The sequence below is a fragment of the Symsagittifera roscoffensis genome, chromosome 6 (genome assembly GCF_963678635.1).
Source record: "Symsagittifera roscoffensis chromosome 6, txSymRosc1.1, whole genome shotgun sequence".
Lineage (NCBI taxonomy): Eukaryota > Metazoa > Xenacoelomorpha > Acoela > Convolutidae > Symsagittifera > Symsagittifera roscoffensis.
The window spans coordinates 61458018-61477448 of NC_087067.1; positions in this window are offsets into that span (position 1 = coordinate 61458018).

Here is a 19431-nt window from a genome sequence, read left to right on the forward strand (position 1 = left end):
CTTTTCAATCATCTTCAATATATTCAACTATATATGATAGATAATCAGTTCGAACTATGCGCGTTGAATCATCAGATGTTTTTTATTTTCATTCCGACTTTCCAAGAAAGCAATGAAAATATAAGGTTTGGGTTTTCTTTTATTCAGACCAATTTCGAAAATAAACACCATTTGGCGGATCAATTCCTGGATCTTTGTGAACCCCGCCTGCGCGAACACCACTTAACTAATCTGACACTGTGGTCGCTCTGAAACGAGTCTAACTTAACTGCTAGTTTAAATCTTACAAGCTGAATTGCTGTTGCTTATTTTGTATGCGTGTCAAAAAATACGACACTCCACAATCGTTCCAAATAGGTTTGCGGCAAGCTAATTGATTGTATAATTTACTTATACGAAACAATTTTAAACAATTCAAAACTTGATATTATCAGCCTAAAAATCATAGTTTATCTAAATAGATCTTGTTATACTTTATGTGAAAATTATTATAAAAAAGTATCAACAACAATCAATAGAAAATAATAGCCAGTTTCGGTAACTATGAAAAATGCACAGTATATTCTAACCAAGGTTTTATACCAAAAAAGAATGAAACGATCTGCTTGCTTATTATAATATATCTTCAACGCAATTTTTCTATGAGAGTAGTAGAATAGTGAGGGAGAGTGGGGGGGGGGGGGGGGTGGCTGAGACCCCCATGTATTAAGATAGGGAATAGAGTATCCGGTCTCCGAGCTATGTATTAAGATAGGGAAAGATTTCTTATGTATTAAGATAGGGAATAGGTTTCCCAATGTTTTAAGATAGCAGGTTTCAGATGATAACATGGTAAGTTTCAGAAAAAATTTTGGCGCCCGAATTTTTTGAGCTCGATTTTGCCAATACTTGCGTTTCTTAGTCAACTTCAAAGATTTGTGATATCTAAGGGCTATCTTGTATTACAAAAATTCGGTATGGTATGTTTTAGAAGGTAAGTTTCAGAAAATTTTTTGAAATTTTTTCAAATTTTACTTGCAAATACATTTTTATCTTGAAAAAACAATTTTATATTAAAAAATCGTTAAAAAAATTGGATGATAAGTTTCAGATGGTAAGTTTCGACAAAAATTGAGTTTCGATTTAGAGTCTGGGATCATAAACTAATATATCGCAGAATGTTTTTTTTTCTCGAAATAATCTTTTAAATTCTTATTTCATGTTATTTATTTTCCCTCTGGTCATCTGGGGAAAATTGTCTAGAGGGGATTATCTTTGACAAGTTTGTTATTCCGCTCCACGGGATATCAAGGGAATCTTGACATCTCCTCACGGTGGAATACTTTTATATCCCACTTAATCTTTTTCCCCAGATTATCTGGAGAACGGATGACAGGTTCATCACACTTAATAATTTTATGACATATTTTATCTTTTTTCCATAACTATCTCACTTATTTGTACCTCAATTGGTTCATTTATTCAATCATATTTCTTGCTATGATTCATTTCAGTTTTCGTTAATCACTTTGTTTTTAATCTTTTAAAAATTTATTGAAATTTCCAAATTTTCTAAAAAATTATCATCCAAATTTATCAACTGCTCTACCACGGTAAATGTTTACACTGAGCAAAATATAGTATCGTACTTTTTTGGTTGTGATATTTTTGTGTAATCTTTTTTTCATCTTTCTCAGAGTAAACTTTTAAGAAAATTATACAATTTACTAGAATTTGGTTACAATTTTCGTAAATTTATCTACTCTATCGTTAATTCTTTCAATTGGGGGACTACAACATCCATATTCCATCATCATTCTCCGTATTTCATCAAAAGGTTAGTTTCTAAGATGCTTTTTCTAAAAAAATTTAAGGAATTTAAAAGGTTAAGTTACATAAATAATCAATTAATTCGCTACATCGTATAGTAAAATTACTGCAAAAATTTACACTTACAAATAAAAATGCATTTTACATAAAATTACTAATAAAATTCAAACATACACATCATGAAATTTGTTCAAATTATTCTGGAAGAATAAAAAAAAGGAGAAATGCTGAATAAATTGCGTGAAAACTACACAAAGTATCAGTCTTTTGTAGCTTTCGAGGAACCATTCGTCGAAACTTTTTCGTCAAAAAGGGGTAAGTTGATCTCTTTCTTCCCAAAGAATCTGCGAAGTAGTAGCTTTTATCCAGTCGAGCAATCCTAATCCAGTGTTCTCCTCTATCATTGCTTTGGGCTGAGTTAATAATTGCGAAAGTGTATTTTGTTAGTTGAGGTACTGTATCAGAAGGTATGATCCCATGTACTTGAACCTGAGCTCTGGAATGCTTTCAATAGTTTGCAAAAGTGAAAAATTATCCATCTTTGCAATTGTAGGCTGATTTACAGCTAAAAATGAAATTGATAGTTTGATAGTGTACTTTAGGTTTGGAAAAAAAAGAAAGATTAATGACTTACACACATTTAGGAATTGAATCAACAAAGTCCCATACACAAGCCTTATATAGCGGGCAAAGTTTATTGAACACAGTTTTACAGTCAAGGTTGAAGAAATGTCTCGTGTTTTCAACTAAACAGCATTCCTTCTCTATTTTTTCGGGAGCTTTAGGTCTGAAGAAAAACAAAATAGATAGTACAGAGATATAACAAAAAAAACTCCCAAAAAAGTTACAATCTTTTTATAGGAACCTGAAAACTCAAAAAAATTAAACACTTTTAGCGACTGTTCCGACTTTGTCAATTTGAATATTTGATAGTCTTTCTCCCAAAACTATCACTTCCGTTACTTGCTCCAAGGGAAATTGGAAAAACATTTCTAATCTCAAGCTTTCTCCACTAAGTTCTGGATAATGCAACTGTTCAGCTGCATCCTGTAGTGAAGTCAAATCGAAAACTAGATTATAGTGATTTTGAAAATCTTCCATAGGAAGAGCTGGAAAATCTTCGTTAAACTGCATTGCTTTCATTGTTGTAACATAGAGACGACAATGAAAAATTGTATCTAATGAAATAATTGCTCTTCCATCCCGAATAATTCAAAGCTCTCTTAAATGAAATTGTTGATAATTGAAAGGATTTTCATGAAAAGATCCCGCACCAGCCGAGTTTATATTCATTGCAACAGCTATCCTTCTGATTGGGGCATTATTGAAAACATTTTCCGGAATAAACTGGTTTTGACGAGATGGAATGATAAAGGTTCTTGCTATAGTTTCCATGTAATTGTATTGAGCAGGTTCCCTTTCCAGATTCCATTGCAAATATTGATGATTAGGTTCAGCCACTAAAATTCTTCTTGTAAACAGTGAACAATCGACAATTTTCAGACTAACATTTGGATTATCAGACAGCATGTAAAAATTAGTTCTAGCTCGAATAAGTTTAATTCGAACTTTGGTTTTTGGTAGTAAAAATTTTTCACAAGTAAACAAGTCAATGGCTAGCCTGCCATAAAGTGAAAAAGTTATCCCTGATCCTAAAACTTTTGCTTTATCAGTGAATGGATACATATGAAATGCTTCTGGATATTCTTCAAAACTATACCCATGACAAGCAAGTATCCCTTTATTACTCACTGCCGACGAGTTGAATTTGTTCGATATTTGTGCTTTTGGAGGGTATAATTCATTGGCGTTGTAAGCCATTGTAATAATAAAATAAACTTCCTAATTGGAGAATAGAGAATGTAGTAGATTGTTTACATAAGTTAAGTACGTTTGTGGTTCCTCATCTGAATCTTCCTCTGACTTTGCTTTATGTTCTGCTTTTTCTTTGTTAAATGCTTCAAACAATCTTCCTTTGACTAATTGAAGCTTTAAACTGAGGTGGGTATCACGCATATCCAAATTAAGATTACGGTCCGTCTCAAATTCAAACTCAATACTGCTTTCATCGAGAGAAGTACTTCATGTGGATATGATGAAAATATTTTTTCCAAAACATGGACTTTATCAAAAATCTCCAAAAAAAATTTGTAAACGCTCCGTACCGAAAATGACTGCTTTGATTTACATTCATTTTATCTTGTCAAAAATGTCTTTGCGAGAGCATTCACGCTATCTTGCATGTCTACGAAAATTAGCTGAACTTTGAGCAACCATTTCGAATGAAGTATAAATCAAAAATGATCCGAAATCTTGCGAAACAAGAGAATAACTCGTGTAATTCCTACAGACACAAAAGGAAGTTTTTCACCTGTAGTATCCCTTAGTTCTATTTTTAGGCTGTGGAAAGATTTTTTTAATAATTTTTCAAATTGTAGATTTGTGAAGGACTGATAATTCATGTACTGTCCTGTAGATATCATGTCTCCATTTTTTACTTTGGAAATGAAAGGAATACAACGCAGTAATGGAGTTTTTGTATCGCCTACTATATTATATTCTATAATATCACTATAAATCATTAATTAATGTATTCTTATAATGTCGTAAGAATACTGAGGATAATGTGGTCCTTTTCCTTTCGTTATGACACCTGTCTGATTTTGTTCTAAATCACAACCAAAATTGTGACTCAAATCAGCACTTTGAGTTATAAACACTGATTGATCCTCAGGTAAATGAATGGCAACTTTTTGTGTAATCTTATCTACTGATACATAAATTCCGTTATATTCATATTTTTGTGCTCCTATACGTTTTCGAACTTTGTCATTCATGGCTACAACTATATCAACAATACTTGGATACAAGCCAGGTTCAACATGCATCGGTTGAATTTTTCTTTTTTCCTCAGGACTTTCTCGTCCATCTACGAAAGTAAACTTTCCCTCTGTAACGTTTTGGTACACAGAAGGGTACGATATTTCTGAAATAGCAACCTCCCATTCTCCTTTTAGATGTATTTGTTCCGGTAGAAAATTTGTAAAGGAACTAAGACTGTTATTCGGATAACAATTAAAAGAAGCATTAGAAACTAGCTCAATAGTAAAAGAATCCATGACAACTGATCGATAGAAATTCAATTTAGGAAATGACTTACCTTTAATCTGAACATTTTCTGTAGATTTTGCGGAAATTTCCAAAACTTCATCCGTAAACTGTGGCTTGTATCCTTTTCGGAACGGAATATGATTTTTCGAAATTCTAACTCTATCTCCAATTTTGAATTTTGGTTTAGTATATTTCTTGAATGATTTGTTATACAATATTGATAAAAAATCCCTGTTTTTTTCATATCACTGGGAGATTTTCCAATTGACGATTTTTGCGGCAATTCAACGTAGAAACAAATTGCTGCAATTTGGGGACAAATTTTTCACCATGATCTTCAATGTAACGATAAATTATATGTTTTAAAGACTGAATTGCTCTCTCTGCGAATGCAGCTTTTGTTTCACTCATTGTTGAGTAAACTTCAATGTCTTTCTCCTTGCAAAAATTTTTGAAAGTTCCCACATATTCTGTTCCTTTATCAACCCAAAGTTTTTCAGGAGTGTTTTTTTCGAGAAATCATTTTCTGAAAGCTTGTAAAGTGTCTTTGGCACACTTTAATTTCATTGTTTGAACTGTGACAAATCTCAAAAAAATATCTACAACAACTAATAAATACTTGACTCCATAGTTTTGACTAGCTAACTTGTCTACAAAAGCCAAGTCCATACACCAGATTTCTCTGATATTTTTAGTAAAAGCTTGAATTCTTCGGAAACACCTGATTGGTAGACCAAATTTTTGTATACCATGTCTTTGTTTGTAAAAACTTTTCCACTTTCTTTTTTGATAAACCACTCGCTTTACTCAAGTTTTGAATAGAACCGTACGCAGCTCTGCTCCTAGAATACATTCTGTTAAGTCTTATCTTTTCAGATTTTGAAAGGGATCCAAGTTCCTCTTTCTTTTGTTTTGGCATTCTTGTTAATAACAAGTTTAGGAGGAAGTTGAGTTGCTTCCAAAATAGTAAAGTAAATATCTGGAAAATCGGTATTTTTTCGCTTTAGTGCACACACAAAGTCTACAAAAGATTCTTTTGTATCTCGGTTATCTAATATAATTTTGTCTGACTGGCTGAGTTTAATTCTAGGAGAATTTAAAAATAAATCAATAATGAGTTTATTGTTGCTCGTTTTCAATCTCGCATTCGCAGCACTGTAAACAGAATCAAAATTTTTTGGTAAAATCTCCTCTTTGTCTTGCTTTTGTTCCAATTTTTGCTTTCTTGGAAGTGTACTTTGTGATTGTTAGACTGAATAAGGAATTAGAACAAACTGTTCCATTTTATGTCAATAGTTTAACTACAAAAGGGGTGATGATAGATATCAATTGTAACCCTTTAGTTGAAGTTAAAATAATACTTCTTTTGTGTAGAAAAGATCTTTTTTGTGTTAGTTCTGGAATTTCTTTTATATATTTTACTACGTCTTCATTCCGAAGATCTCGAAGCTCTTCTCTTAATAGGTTTACTAAACACTCGCTCAGAAACTGAATGAAATCTATTGGGCAATTGAGAATGAATTGTTTTCGAAGCCTTAGGGAAAATTCTCTATTCCAGCTGGTAAGTAAAATTTTGTTGGAACTGAGCCACTATTAGAGCAGTACCTAAGTGAATCAACTGTTTTTGGTGTTAAATCAATAAGTAAATGACCATCAGGAACGGAGGTTGCATCTTGATACCACTCTTTCAATTGAGATCCTAGACCTAGTTGCTGACTTAAAGAATTGATTTGTAAAACATCCCTCGGCGACTTGAACAAGACTATGTGTGTATTTTGTAACTCTACATCTCTTCCTACTTTACTTTGATGAAATGAATTGTCTTTGATGTATATTTTATTCAGTCCCCTGTGTCTCCCAGCAGTAGCAATTTTTACAAATTGTTTGGAGTTCGAAATTTCCTCACAAGAATCATCAAATATAAGCAAATACTTAGCTCAGTTATTGAGAAGATTTTCAATCAAGTCAAAATCTACTCCTTGAATAAAGTTAATGTTTTTTCTTTGCATTTGACTACAAAGAGGTTGACAATGTTGATAAAATTAAAATATTTTGTCGAATGCTGGTTAAAAAGTACCAGTTTTCAACCAATCAGAAATAGGATGAGATTTTCCAGATCCACTTGGTCCAACTATGTAAATAAAAATTCGTTCTTTGATAGATATTATTTTATTCATAGCTTCGGTGAAGGTAGAATATAACCGACTGTACTTGATAAGATAGCTACCCAAACTGTTGCTTCTTCACATGTTGTGGATAACATAATTCGAACGATTGCACATACTAGCATCAAAACTAAAACAAAAAATTGGCTCAAAAAAGCTAAAAGAGATCTATAACATGTACGTCCAAACAATTTCCATGATTTTCGTTCATGATTTTCTTCGTCAAAAACAAAATTTCCTAAACTTACGGGCTTGTCACATTGATCAACCATCTTAACTCTAAAACGAAAAAAAATGACAATGAAATACAATTAAAGTTTGAAAATGGCAGTACATTAAAAATAATATAATTTACAATTTGTTAAAAAAACATCGAGTCCATGTTCCGTATGCAAATGCTTTTCTTTCTGCACAGTGAAGAGTTTTTGCATGACGAAATGGGTAGTTGCTACACCTCCAATCAAATTCTTCATCTTTGAATATCAGAAACTGAACTTTAGGGCAAGCGTAGTCATTCAAATTAATAATCGTTGTTTCCAAAAAATCTGAAAGAATTTTACATTTTTCATAACCTATTGCAAAAAATTTTGTTTCTTTGGCTTCTAGATTTTTCAATTTTTTTTTCAAGTTCAGTATATTTTTCGTAACCACTGCTCCAATTGATTCCATGAAGATGATGTGTACACCAAAAAGATTGGAATATTGATTTGAAATTTTTGGGAGGAGGAAAGGAATATCCTACTGTTTGTCCTTCTTATACACTCCTAATTTTTTCACTATATTGCTTTCAATACATTCAATATCCAAAACAACTAGACTCATTCTGTTAACTGTTTTCTCTGGAGTTTTTTGGTTAAAATCACTAACAATCAAACAATGCATATACTGATGAAGCAAATAGTTTATTATATAAACAGAAAAATAATCCAGTCACCTGACCAAGAAAGCATGAACTGGGAAGACTAGGTGCAACATAATAATACCCAGGTCCTTTTTTTTGTAGTAGATTTCACATATCCGGCAGAGTCATGTAGAATTGCATGTAGTCTAAAAATTTTAGACTTTGCAAAAAAGTAATCCATACAGGAATTTCGGTATCTAATTAGTCCTCCAAAAGAGAATTTTTGGTCCAATTCTTTTAAATTTATGTCCGGGTCCAAAACAAAACAGGTACAAAGAAATAATTTTTTTCTTTTTGTATTTGATGAGAAATCTTGCTTAATAATCTCAAAAACTCTTAGAATTTCATTTATTTTCTGTACGTTCATTTTTTACAGTGCATTCGTCAATAATGATGAAAGATTTTTTGAAGGTCTCTACATAACCTAGTAATGAAGGAAGCATATCGAGTAATTTATCGTATTCTTATCTTTGTAGTTGTATAGATTGATTATTTTTCCATTGATTTGCATTTCTACGATATTCTACAAGATCTTTTTTTGGTATCAGACTGGTATCCTAAAGGAATTTGTTTTCTACCATTAAGCAGAGTCCACTCAAAATGAGATATTTGTGAATCTACGCCCAAATTCTGCACGTTTGGTAAATTTTGGGATTCTATAATTTTTAGTGAAATTTTTTAGGACTTTTCCAGAACAATATAAAAAAGTCCTAATTTATTGTGAAGTTTCAACACCAAAATTTCAACTCATACTGTTCAACACCAATACTAAAAGAAAAATGATTTTGAGGATAATTAGTTAAATTACAAGACAAAAACATAAATAACACAATTTATTGTACATTACAGTTCTCAACAAACATAAAGTCTCCAAAATTTGGGACAGTTCTTTGAATTTGCTCAGTGTATAGTTGACATATGCAACTTGTTTCATTGCTTCATTCTCTTTTGCAGTGATGAGTCGAATCTGATTGTAGGGAGGTTTGTTAATATTGTACTTCTTGATCGTTACACAAACTTGTCTTCTATTCTAGGTTGCTATGTCATACACTTTGTTGCAGTTGGAAAGCTCCTGATCCATAGTTGACTCCTTGTCAGAAGTGAGTTCCAATATAGGAACGAGTCAAAAGTTTTCAGCATCGTAAAAAACAGTATTTCTAATTGCCGAGATTGCTTCTTATTCTTTTTCACCAAGATAGACTTGCTGACTTGCTGTCTTTTTTCGAGTTGTCTCAACTCATTTTTCTTGAATAATTGAAAGCAGGGTTTAAAATAAAATTTACCTTCGTAGGATTTTTGGGACCAAGCAAATCTCCCAATTATTGTTTTTTTTTGAGAATTCGATCTAGTTGGGACTAGTGTCTTTTCTTGAGTACATTTTTGAAGAACAGACTGATCAGATGAAGAGAAATGAGAGGAATGATTTTGAGCTTAATTGAAAATGGAACTAAACAATATGAGTGATTCACTTAACCATAAAAGGAAATAGAACTACAATTGGAATGTTTGAGTGAAATTTCCAGATATGGAATTGTGTAGGTGTTAGTGTTCCAAAATAAATCCACAATTCTCAGCGAAAATCATTGTTCCAGATGGCTGCAGCTATGTGTGAAGCTCTCCCCAGTTTTTATTCAGAGCATTGTCAAAAGTCGCTATTTATTTCCGTTTCCAGTGATTTTACGAAAATTACATAGTAACCATTAATTTTTGTGTCTGTACCCACATTTCTTACTGTTCTTTGGAAAGTTGTAAGTTCCACATACTTATGATTGGATCATCTTTCGATCAAATTTTAGAATGATTGGGTAATTTTCATTTCACATACCAAATTATCGATTGTCTTTACACTCTGTACAAATACAGATTTCATTCGAATGTTATTTCATCAACTGGCGAAGTTTTCAATCAACTTGACCGCGCTGCTCATCACAATTTGAAATGGAAAGGAGCAGAAAAATGCCAATTGTTGCAAAGAAAGACTGTAACGCAAAAAATTCAAACGTCACTATTTATGTTCTAACCAGAACCTAGCCTCTACATAAACCATTTTTTCAGCTTTTCTAGAAACAGTTCGTAATGTACAAAACTCAAAATATGAACTTGATTTGCTAAAAATAATTGACTGTTTTATTGATGGTTATGGATTTATAAATAAATTTTTTGTCAAATAAAATAAAAATCATGTCAAACTTTTGTTAATCCATCTTTTTTCTCTCATATCTTTACGAAGTTACCAAAAATTATCAAAAAAAACTCACAGTTGTCAAAAAATTTGCAAAAAGTTTTCCAAACGTGTAAAAAATATGTAATATTTCTTTTGATTTTCGAGAAGGTGCAAAAAATGTTTCAATTTATTTTTGACAAGACGCAAAAAGTGTTTCACTTTTTTAACAAGATGCGAAAAGTGTTTCACTTTTTTTCCTACAAATGCGAAAAGTGCTTAACTTTTTTCGATAAAATGCAAAAAGTGTTTCAATTTTTTTGACAAAATGCGAAAAATGTTTCAGTTTTTCTTGCAAGATGCGAAAAAGTTTCACTTTTTTCGATAAAATGTGAAAAATGTTTCAGTTTTTCTGGCAAGATGCGAAAAGTGTTTCACTTTTTTCGATAAAATGCGAAAAGTGTTTCATTTTTTTTGACAAGATGAGAAAAGTGTTTCACTTTTTTACTACAAATGCAAAAAGTGTTTCACTTTTTTCGACAAAATGCGAAAAGTGTTTTACTTTTTCGATAAAATGCGAAAAGTGTTTCAATTTTTTCTACAAAGTGCTGAAAGTGTTTGAGTTTTTTGACAAGATGCAAAAACCATTAGGTAACTTTTTACTTGTCTACAGCTTTTCTAGTGTTTTTTTCCGAATATGTGTGCAAAAATTGTTCGAGGTTCTTAAAATATGTGCAACTTCGGAGCACTAATTTAATTTCTGATGTTTTTCAGTAGTTTACCCTGAACCTCTCATCTATTCTCATAAATAAAATGAAATTGAAGAAAAAATTTATTTAGACAAAACGGAGTCAATACCAAACAACATTTATTTACAAAAACATTTAATTAAAGTGCTGTTGAGCAGCAGAAGGGTTCTGGAGGTTCTCTATTGAACGCAGAGCTGGACGAGGTTCCATTGCTGGTGGTTGTTGTGGAGGAGTGTTTTGAGGCGTCATTGTTTCTGAGAAACCCTCATCTTCATCTATTGTGATGGGGTTTTCTTCTGAGCCTTCCTCCTCCCAAGGAAAGAGGAAGTCGTCGACTGGTTGAGCTACAAATCTTGAGTCCGGAATCTCGGGATAGTTCATTCCCACAAGATCAGAAACTTCCTCCATCATTTGCATTGTTCCAAGTTGGTTTTCGGTGATGGGAACTTGCATCATATGATGTTCGTTGAAATCCCTTCGCATCACTTCGACCATGTGGAAAAACTCCAGAGACTGTTTCTTGCACTTGAATTTGTACTAGATCAGGCGAAAATTCTACAGAGTACATGAGGTTGCTGTTTTGCACTGAGAAGATCATTTTGAGCAATAAACTGAGTTAAAGAGTAAAAACAAGAAAGAGCTGATAGAAGTGTAGCTGACGGAAGATACGTTGAAATTAGGGTATTTAGAGCTGAGAGAGGAGGTAGTTGACGGTAGTTAATTTGAAAAAAAAAATGATTTTTAGTAAGGAAATAGGGGTACCTTCAACTCGAATGTGTGAGTTTGAGCAGTCAGAATTGATTTTCCTTATTTGGATTGAAGTCGTGTCCAATCAGGTTTCAGCTTCTTTTTATGGAATTCTTGGATAAAAGTCGTGTCCAATCACAAAAATGTTCATTTTTGTTCCAGTTGTCGTATCCAATCAGAGAAATGTTTAAGGACTTAAATCTTCCATATAAGTACAAAAAAAATACACATAAGCAATTGCAAAAACAAATAACCAAAAGTTGTTTGCAAAAAAAATAAGAATTATTGCTGATATAAGTAACAAAAGAAAGAAAATCAATAAAAGTAACATCTCTGCAACATCTTTCATCAAGTTTATTCAATTTTTTGTATGTAATCAATGAAAAGTTGCTGATTTTTGAGCAGATAGTCAATTTCTTTAATTTTATGTAAATTTGGGAGGCTAACTCAAAGTTGACAAATTTTTCAAAGCAAACCTCTGGAAATCTGATTCCAAACCGAATCAAGCAGGATTTTGAACTTTGAAAATCCTTAAACAAATGAAGGAATAAAGAACTTTGCTGAGGTGTTTTTACAAATTTGGGTTTTGGATAGGGGATAAAAAGAGTTTTTGATATATTATCGTACGACTTTTTGATTCATTTCAAATTCTCGAGAACAAACAAAATATCTTTCCGTATGAGGTGTAATTCAGACGTAAGTTTAAAACTTTGATACGCATTTCGTGGATCAAAAGTAAACTCTTTGATTGAGTAAGTTTCTCTAAAGAGACCTTTACTTAGTCGGATAACTCAATTTTTTCAAATCAATTGGAATTTTTTCTTTTTTTTCTCATAAAGTAACTCGAAAAAGCTCAAAAGTTTTTTCGATAGATAATTTTCAAATAGTGATTAGGGTTTTTTAAAAAGATAAACAGTTCACTTTTAGAAAATGCTGGACTCTGATTGGTTGATTTCCAACAAACAGTGTTATTAAGAGAATACTCATTTCTGATTGGTTGGTTTTCCCCAAGTAACAGTAAATAAAACTTACTTCATTCTGATTTTCTTTACGTTAAAAGCAACCGCTCTCTATTTTGTTAAACTACTTGAAATAAGTTTCAAATTGTTTAACAATTCAAAGTAAGTATAAAAACTTAATATTTTTTTGGATATTTTAAATCTCCCACTTTGATATGTACCAAGTTCCAACCCCTTTATATTGAGACTTGAAAATTCTCCCATTTTTTAGATGCCATCGCTGAATAGAAAGAAGAAAGTGCAGTGTGGGGACTGTGGAAACAAGTATGTTCGTCAACATGCCGCTCGACACCGCAAAAGTTGTCAAGCAGGGATTAGTTCTTGTCTTGATTATAAGTACTTCACTTACAATAAGCAAGAAATGAACTATCACAGAGCCAAGAAGCATGTTCCATCAGCTTCAAACAATCAACGGTTTGCTCGTCTTGCGAAAAAGAGTTTCTACTCTCTCCAACAACATCGGAGAAAAGAACATTGAGCAAAACAACGGAAGTCTAGTGATACGGTGGCAGACTTCAACAAGATTGTGGAGGAGGAAGGGGAAGATGGAGAGAAACTCAAAGAGGAGCTGAGTTCTTGTCAACACTTCCTGGTGGATACTGAGATGGAGAATGCGAGGCATAAGGCATTTAACTTTCAAATGTCAAAATTAGATACCAAGATTATCAACGAGAAGCTTGAAGAAGTCTTCAACAAGTTGGATTCCGCTGCAAAAATCAATATTGCTCTTAGATTTGTTCTCCGTAATGTCGAAACGGGAGAATATCGTTATTATTATGCACACGAAAACAATACTTTGTTCGAAAAATTGCATTTACTGAGTACGAAAGCGGATTTGATTACAATCCAGGGAAAAGTTGAACAATTTGATATCGTGGAGCAATGCACCCAAGAACGTCAGAACACAAAGTGGAGGATCGAGTAGATCACAAATGTTACTATTTTTGCTGCACTACTGAAAAACATCCCAATGGGACGTCCAGACTCTGCCTTACCTGAACCTTTACTACGACATAACCAAGTAAACTGTCTTTTATCGGACAAAGATAAACAACCATACAAATATCATCTTTGTCTTTTCCGTGCGTTAACAATGTATTGGCATGGTCATAGTAAATTCGATGCTCATACATCTCAGCTGTTAACAGAGTTTATATCAAAATCTGGATACGATCCGAATTTTTCGTGGAGTGTCAATCGATGATTTACCTGTTGTAGAGGGACTAGTTGAACGAAACATATTCATTTACGATTTTAACATTCAAGAACGAGAGTATGTTGGAGAATTAGCAAGGCAAAGTATTGGAAAAATTGAAAAAACCGTGAAATTGCTAAGATTCAACAACCATATCATTCACACGAATGACATTGATACCTTCTTCAAGTGTTTTCGATGGCCTAGCTGTGACTGTTTCTTCAACAGATCAAACAACTTCAAGAGACATCTTATGTCTTGTAAAGATAGAGTGCGACACATTTATCCAAAGAATGTATATACACTTCAAGAAACGCTATTTGAAAAAAAGAAGGGTTTCAATATCCCAGTCTCGAAAGATAACACACTATTCAACAACATAGCCATTTTCGATTTTGAGTCGATATGTGTTCCATCAGATGAACTGAAAGCTACCCAAACAACAACAACTTGGATTGGAAAACACGTTCGAATTTCTGTATAAATATCCTCGAACTTGATAGATGAACCAAGTTTTTTTATAACAAGGATCCGCAAAAGCTTATTATCGATTTTGTAATCAAACTCGAACTTTTGACTGAGAAAAGTAAGCTCGAAATGAGAACTAATTTTCAAGATGTTGAAAGAGTAGTGAATGAGCGGATGTCTAAAATTTTCCAAGAGTTGAATGAAAGATGTCGAAATCATCTAACTGAAAACTTAGAATACGAAGATGAATGTATAAAAGATGCAGAGGAAACTGATATGTCAACTCAGTTTTTGAGAATGCAGAAAAATCAGCTGATTGATTTGAAACAAAATCTGGAAAGGTATGTTAACACGTTACCTGTATTTGGGTTTAACAGTGGAAGATATGATCTGAACTTGATCAAGAGCTATCTGATTCCCTACTTAATCATTGATAAAGAAGATGAACTTATGGTTATCAAAAAGACTAACGATTTCATATCCTTCAAGTTTGGAGATATACAGTTTCTCGATATCATGAAATTTTTGGGTGGGGCAACATCTCTAGACTCCTTTCCTAAAGCTTACAAAGCCAGTGAGACAAAAGGGTTTTTCCCTTATGAGTGGTTTTACAGTCCAGACAAGCTCGAGAGTGAAGAATTACCTCCATACGAAGCCTTTTTCAGTAAACTGAGAAACAACAACGCTCTTCATAAAGACTTTTATGATTACCAGAACCTGAAGTCAAGTGGAATTGATAAGCAGCAAGTAAAAAAACTTAAAATCAAGTCAGTACGTGCATCGGGATGGGATAATTACAAAGATTTACAGGAGATTTGGCAGAAACATGGAATGACTACTTTTAAAGATTTTTTGCAGTGGTACAACAACAAAGATGTTGTTCCAACCCTTGAAGCAATGCAAAAAAAAATGGTTCAGTTTTATCATCAGAAAGAAATTGATAAGTTAAAACTTGGATGTACTCTTCCAAATCTGGCAAATTTTTGTCTGCACAAACCAACCAATGAAAATTTCTACCCTTTTTGGGAAAGTGATAGAGATTTTGGCGAGAAAATTAGAGAGGATATGACGGATGGACCATCAATTGTGTTTACTCGAAAAGCTGTTGTGAACGGAACCTTTATCCGGGATTGATCGAATGTCTGCATATCAATTTTTGGAATTGATGCGAGCCAGCTCTATACCTATTCAATGTGTCAAGACATGCCAACAGGATTGTACACAAGATGGGAGTTTGTTTCCGATATGCAAAAATTCAAAGCTATACATAACCGATCTCGCAATTTCGAGAACATGGTCATGTCTTAGTACCAAAAAACCAGACCAGTATGCAGAATTGAGAGCTTCCACACATCTGGAAATCAAAAGGAAAATGACTGTTTCAAGTTGATGGATATTGCAGCAAGGATATTTGAAGCAATGGGATGCTATTACCATTTTTGTCCTTGCCAGGAGACTCGTCCCTCACTTAGCGATGAAGATATTGAGAGAGGAAACATAAGGGGAGAGATGCATGACTTGAGACGTGGGTTTATTCGTGAAAAAGGATACAAAATTGAAGAGATGTGCAAATGTGAGTGGTGGCAAAACTTCAAAACGAACGAAAAAATAAAGAATTATATCCGATCCAACTTTCCCTAGAAAAAGACCTCTCTCTTCTGATTCTTTATTGGAATGTATCTCTTTGTGGCTAAATTCAGTGCAACTTAGTTGTTCCAGACGAACTGAAAACAAAATTGTCCAATTTTTCTCCAAGTTTTAAAAACACTGAAGTTGGAAGAAATGACATTGGGGAATACATGCAAAATTATGCCATTGGAAATGATCTTCTTAAGCATCCCCAGTGAATGCTAATATCTAGTTTCAAACTAAAAAATGGTTCCATCATTACTCCTCTTCTCAATTTCTACATGGAACTTGGCTTACAGTGTAAAAAAATTTACCGCTTTGTACAGTATCTCCCTCAAAAATGCTTCACCAAGTTTGTTCAGTCGGTTGTAGATGCTAGAAGGGAAGAAGATGAGAACCCTTTTTCCGGTGTTGTTGCAGAGACTATGAAGTTTTTAGGTAATTCATCCTACGGTTACCAGATAATGGACAGATCGAGAGATACGATCACAAAGTATTTGAATGATGAGAAAACACACGAAAACTTCATCTTGTCTGATTTGTTGTCATAGCAACAATAAGTCTTGCTGCATAAACATAGCATCTCCGTACACCTAAAGTTTTCTTTGAACAGACCAGGCTCTTGTTTATCTTGCTTCTTGTGAACGCTACAACATGTTCGTGGAAAAATTTTTTTTTGAATCTGCTCTGAATTAATACGTGCAATCTTTTTCTCTCAATTTTTCCCAGTCACATTTTTTCTCCGGACGAATACAATCATACAAATTTTCCTCAGCAGGAGCTAAATACAGCGAGTCCGTGTCCATTTCTAATTCCTCGAACTTACTTACATCACAAAATGTGTCAAAAAAATTGTAGTAAAGCTCAAGCATTCTCAGCTTTGCACACTGCAGAATGAAAAATCCGACTATTATGGGTTCTAGTAACTTTAGTAACTCAATCTCGTACAAGTCTTTCTGAACAGTGTTCGGTCATTAATAAAAGACTTCTAGAGGAATCCGGTGATGGTCCTAAGGAAAAATACAGGAGAGTACTCGACGAAGCAATCAACTTGACTTCAACAAACAGAGGAGTTAGAACCATTAATCATATGGTTACTAAATACGAGCAAACAAAGAAGGGATTGAGCTACTTTTACCCTAAAAGACAAGTTTAGGACGACGGAATGCACACAAAACCATTGAACTTGTAAATAATCCAATTAATCATTTCATTTTAAAAGTAACGCATAGTTTTTTCAAGGAGTACAAAAAACTATTTTCAAAAGATAGAAAAGATCTTCAAAAGTAGGTTCAACTATTCGGTTTGAATCACCATGTCTGACTTATATTTGTTTCAACTTTAGAAGTAATTGATGAAAATATATGGCTCGAGTTATTTTCCCAGACCAACTTTGAAAAAATTATGTCACCGAATGGGACATCGCTTCTTGTATCTGGATGTATCCAGCCAGGCTCGCACAGCACTATACTAAACGGACGCTATGTTCGCTCTGAAACAATCTAACTAATATGACCTTTTATAACTAAATGTTGAAATGGTACAAAGCTATTTGTTTACGCGTATCGAAATTTATCGCATTGCAAAGTCGTTCAATTTGAGTTCGGCAAGCTAATTGATTGTACAAGTTACATATACTAAACACACTTTATTATTCCGACTTTTGATACGAAAGTAACGAAATATTTGTGCTCGGGATGGGTTTTTTTCTTCAGACAAATTTTGACTTTTAACTAGCCATTTTTGACGGAGTTTTTTTATCATTCAAAAAGTATTGTTTTCCTGAGCTTAAATTTGGAAAGATATTTTACCTGTGATCATTTTTTGTAAAGTAATGAGGGTTTAAAGGTTGCCATTTTGGCCATTTTGACCAATTTGGGACAATTAACGCGCGATATCTTTCAAGCTATTAACGCGTGAGCGGAGATTTATTCAGTCTTAGAAATCCGGATGATTTCATGTAAAAAAATTTTTAATTTTAGAATTTTTTTTTCATTTTTTAAAAATTATATTTAATTTTTTTTATGTTACTACTGCTCGATAAACCTGAAAAGGCAGTCGGAACATTCAGGGCTTCGCCCTGCTACGAGCAGTCTTGTTAGTTTAAAATTTAATTTTATTAGTCATAGATTATCAAGCTTGTAGTTGTTAAAACTGATTTTACCACAAAGTATTAGAGCCCAGTTAAAAGGCCGTTGAATTATTCGGCGTCTTATTTTATGTCTTTGTCTAGAATACAACAGCCAGTTGCAATGGAAAAAGCGCAGAACAATCTGATAAAAATTATTTTTTCAAAACAATTAAAAGAATTGACCTGCTGATTATAATACATTTTCTTGACAAAATGATCTACTATTTGGTCAAAGTAAAAAGTCAAATTAAAAAACGAGCACAGTCGAAATATAGTTCGAGAACAGTCTAAACATAAGTCAAGTACAGTCCAAACAAAAGTTGAGCACTGTTGAAACATAGCTCAAGCATGGTCGAACCTAGTTCAAGCATCACAAAGGTCGAGTAGATTCGAAGCATAGTTCAAGCACTTCTGAAACATAGTTCAAGCACATTCCAAATATAAGTCGAGCACAATCGAAACATAGGTAGAGCACAGTCAAAATAAAATAAAACGAGCACAGTCGAAATTTAGTTCGAGAACAGTCTAAACATAAGTCAAGTACAGTCCAAACAAAAGTTGAGCACTGCAACAAAGGTCGAGTAGATTCCAAGCATAGTTCAAGCACTTCTGAAACATAGTTCAAGCACATTCCAAATATAAGTCGAGCACAATCGAAACATAGGTAGAGCACAGTCAAAATAAAATAAAACGAGCACAGTCGAAATTTATTTCGAGAACAGTCTAAACATAAGTCAAGCACAGTCCAAACAAAATTTGAGCACTGTCAAAACATAGGTTGAGCACAATCGAAGCATAGGTAGAGCACAGTCATAATAAAAAAATTGAGCAAAGTCGAAATATAGTTCGAGAACAGTCTAAACATAAGTCAAATACAGTCCAAAAAAAAGTTGAGCACTGCAACAAAGGTCGAGTAGATTCCAAGCATAGTTCAAGCACTTCTGAAACATAGTTCAAGCACATTCCAAATATAAGTCGAGCACAATCGAAACATAGGTAGAGCACAGTCAAAATAAAATAAAACGAGCACAGTCGAAATTTATTTCGAGAACAGTCTAAACATAAGTCAAGCACAGTCCAAACAAAATTTGAGCACTGTCAAAACATAGGTTGAGCACAATCGAAGCATAGGTTGAGCACAGTCATAATAAAAAAACGAGCAAAGTCGAAATATAGTTCGAGAACAGTCTAAACATAAGTCAAGTACAGTCCAAACAAAAGTTGAGCACTGCAACAAAGGTCGAGTAGATTCCAAGCATAGTTCAAGCACTTCTGAAACATAGTTCAAGCACATTCCAAATATAAGTCGAGCACAATCGAAACATAGGTAGAGCACAGTCAAAATA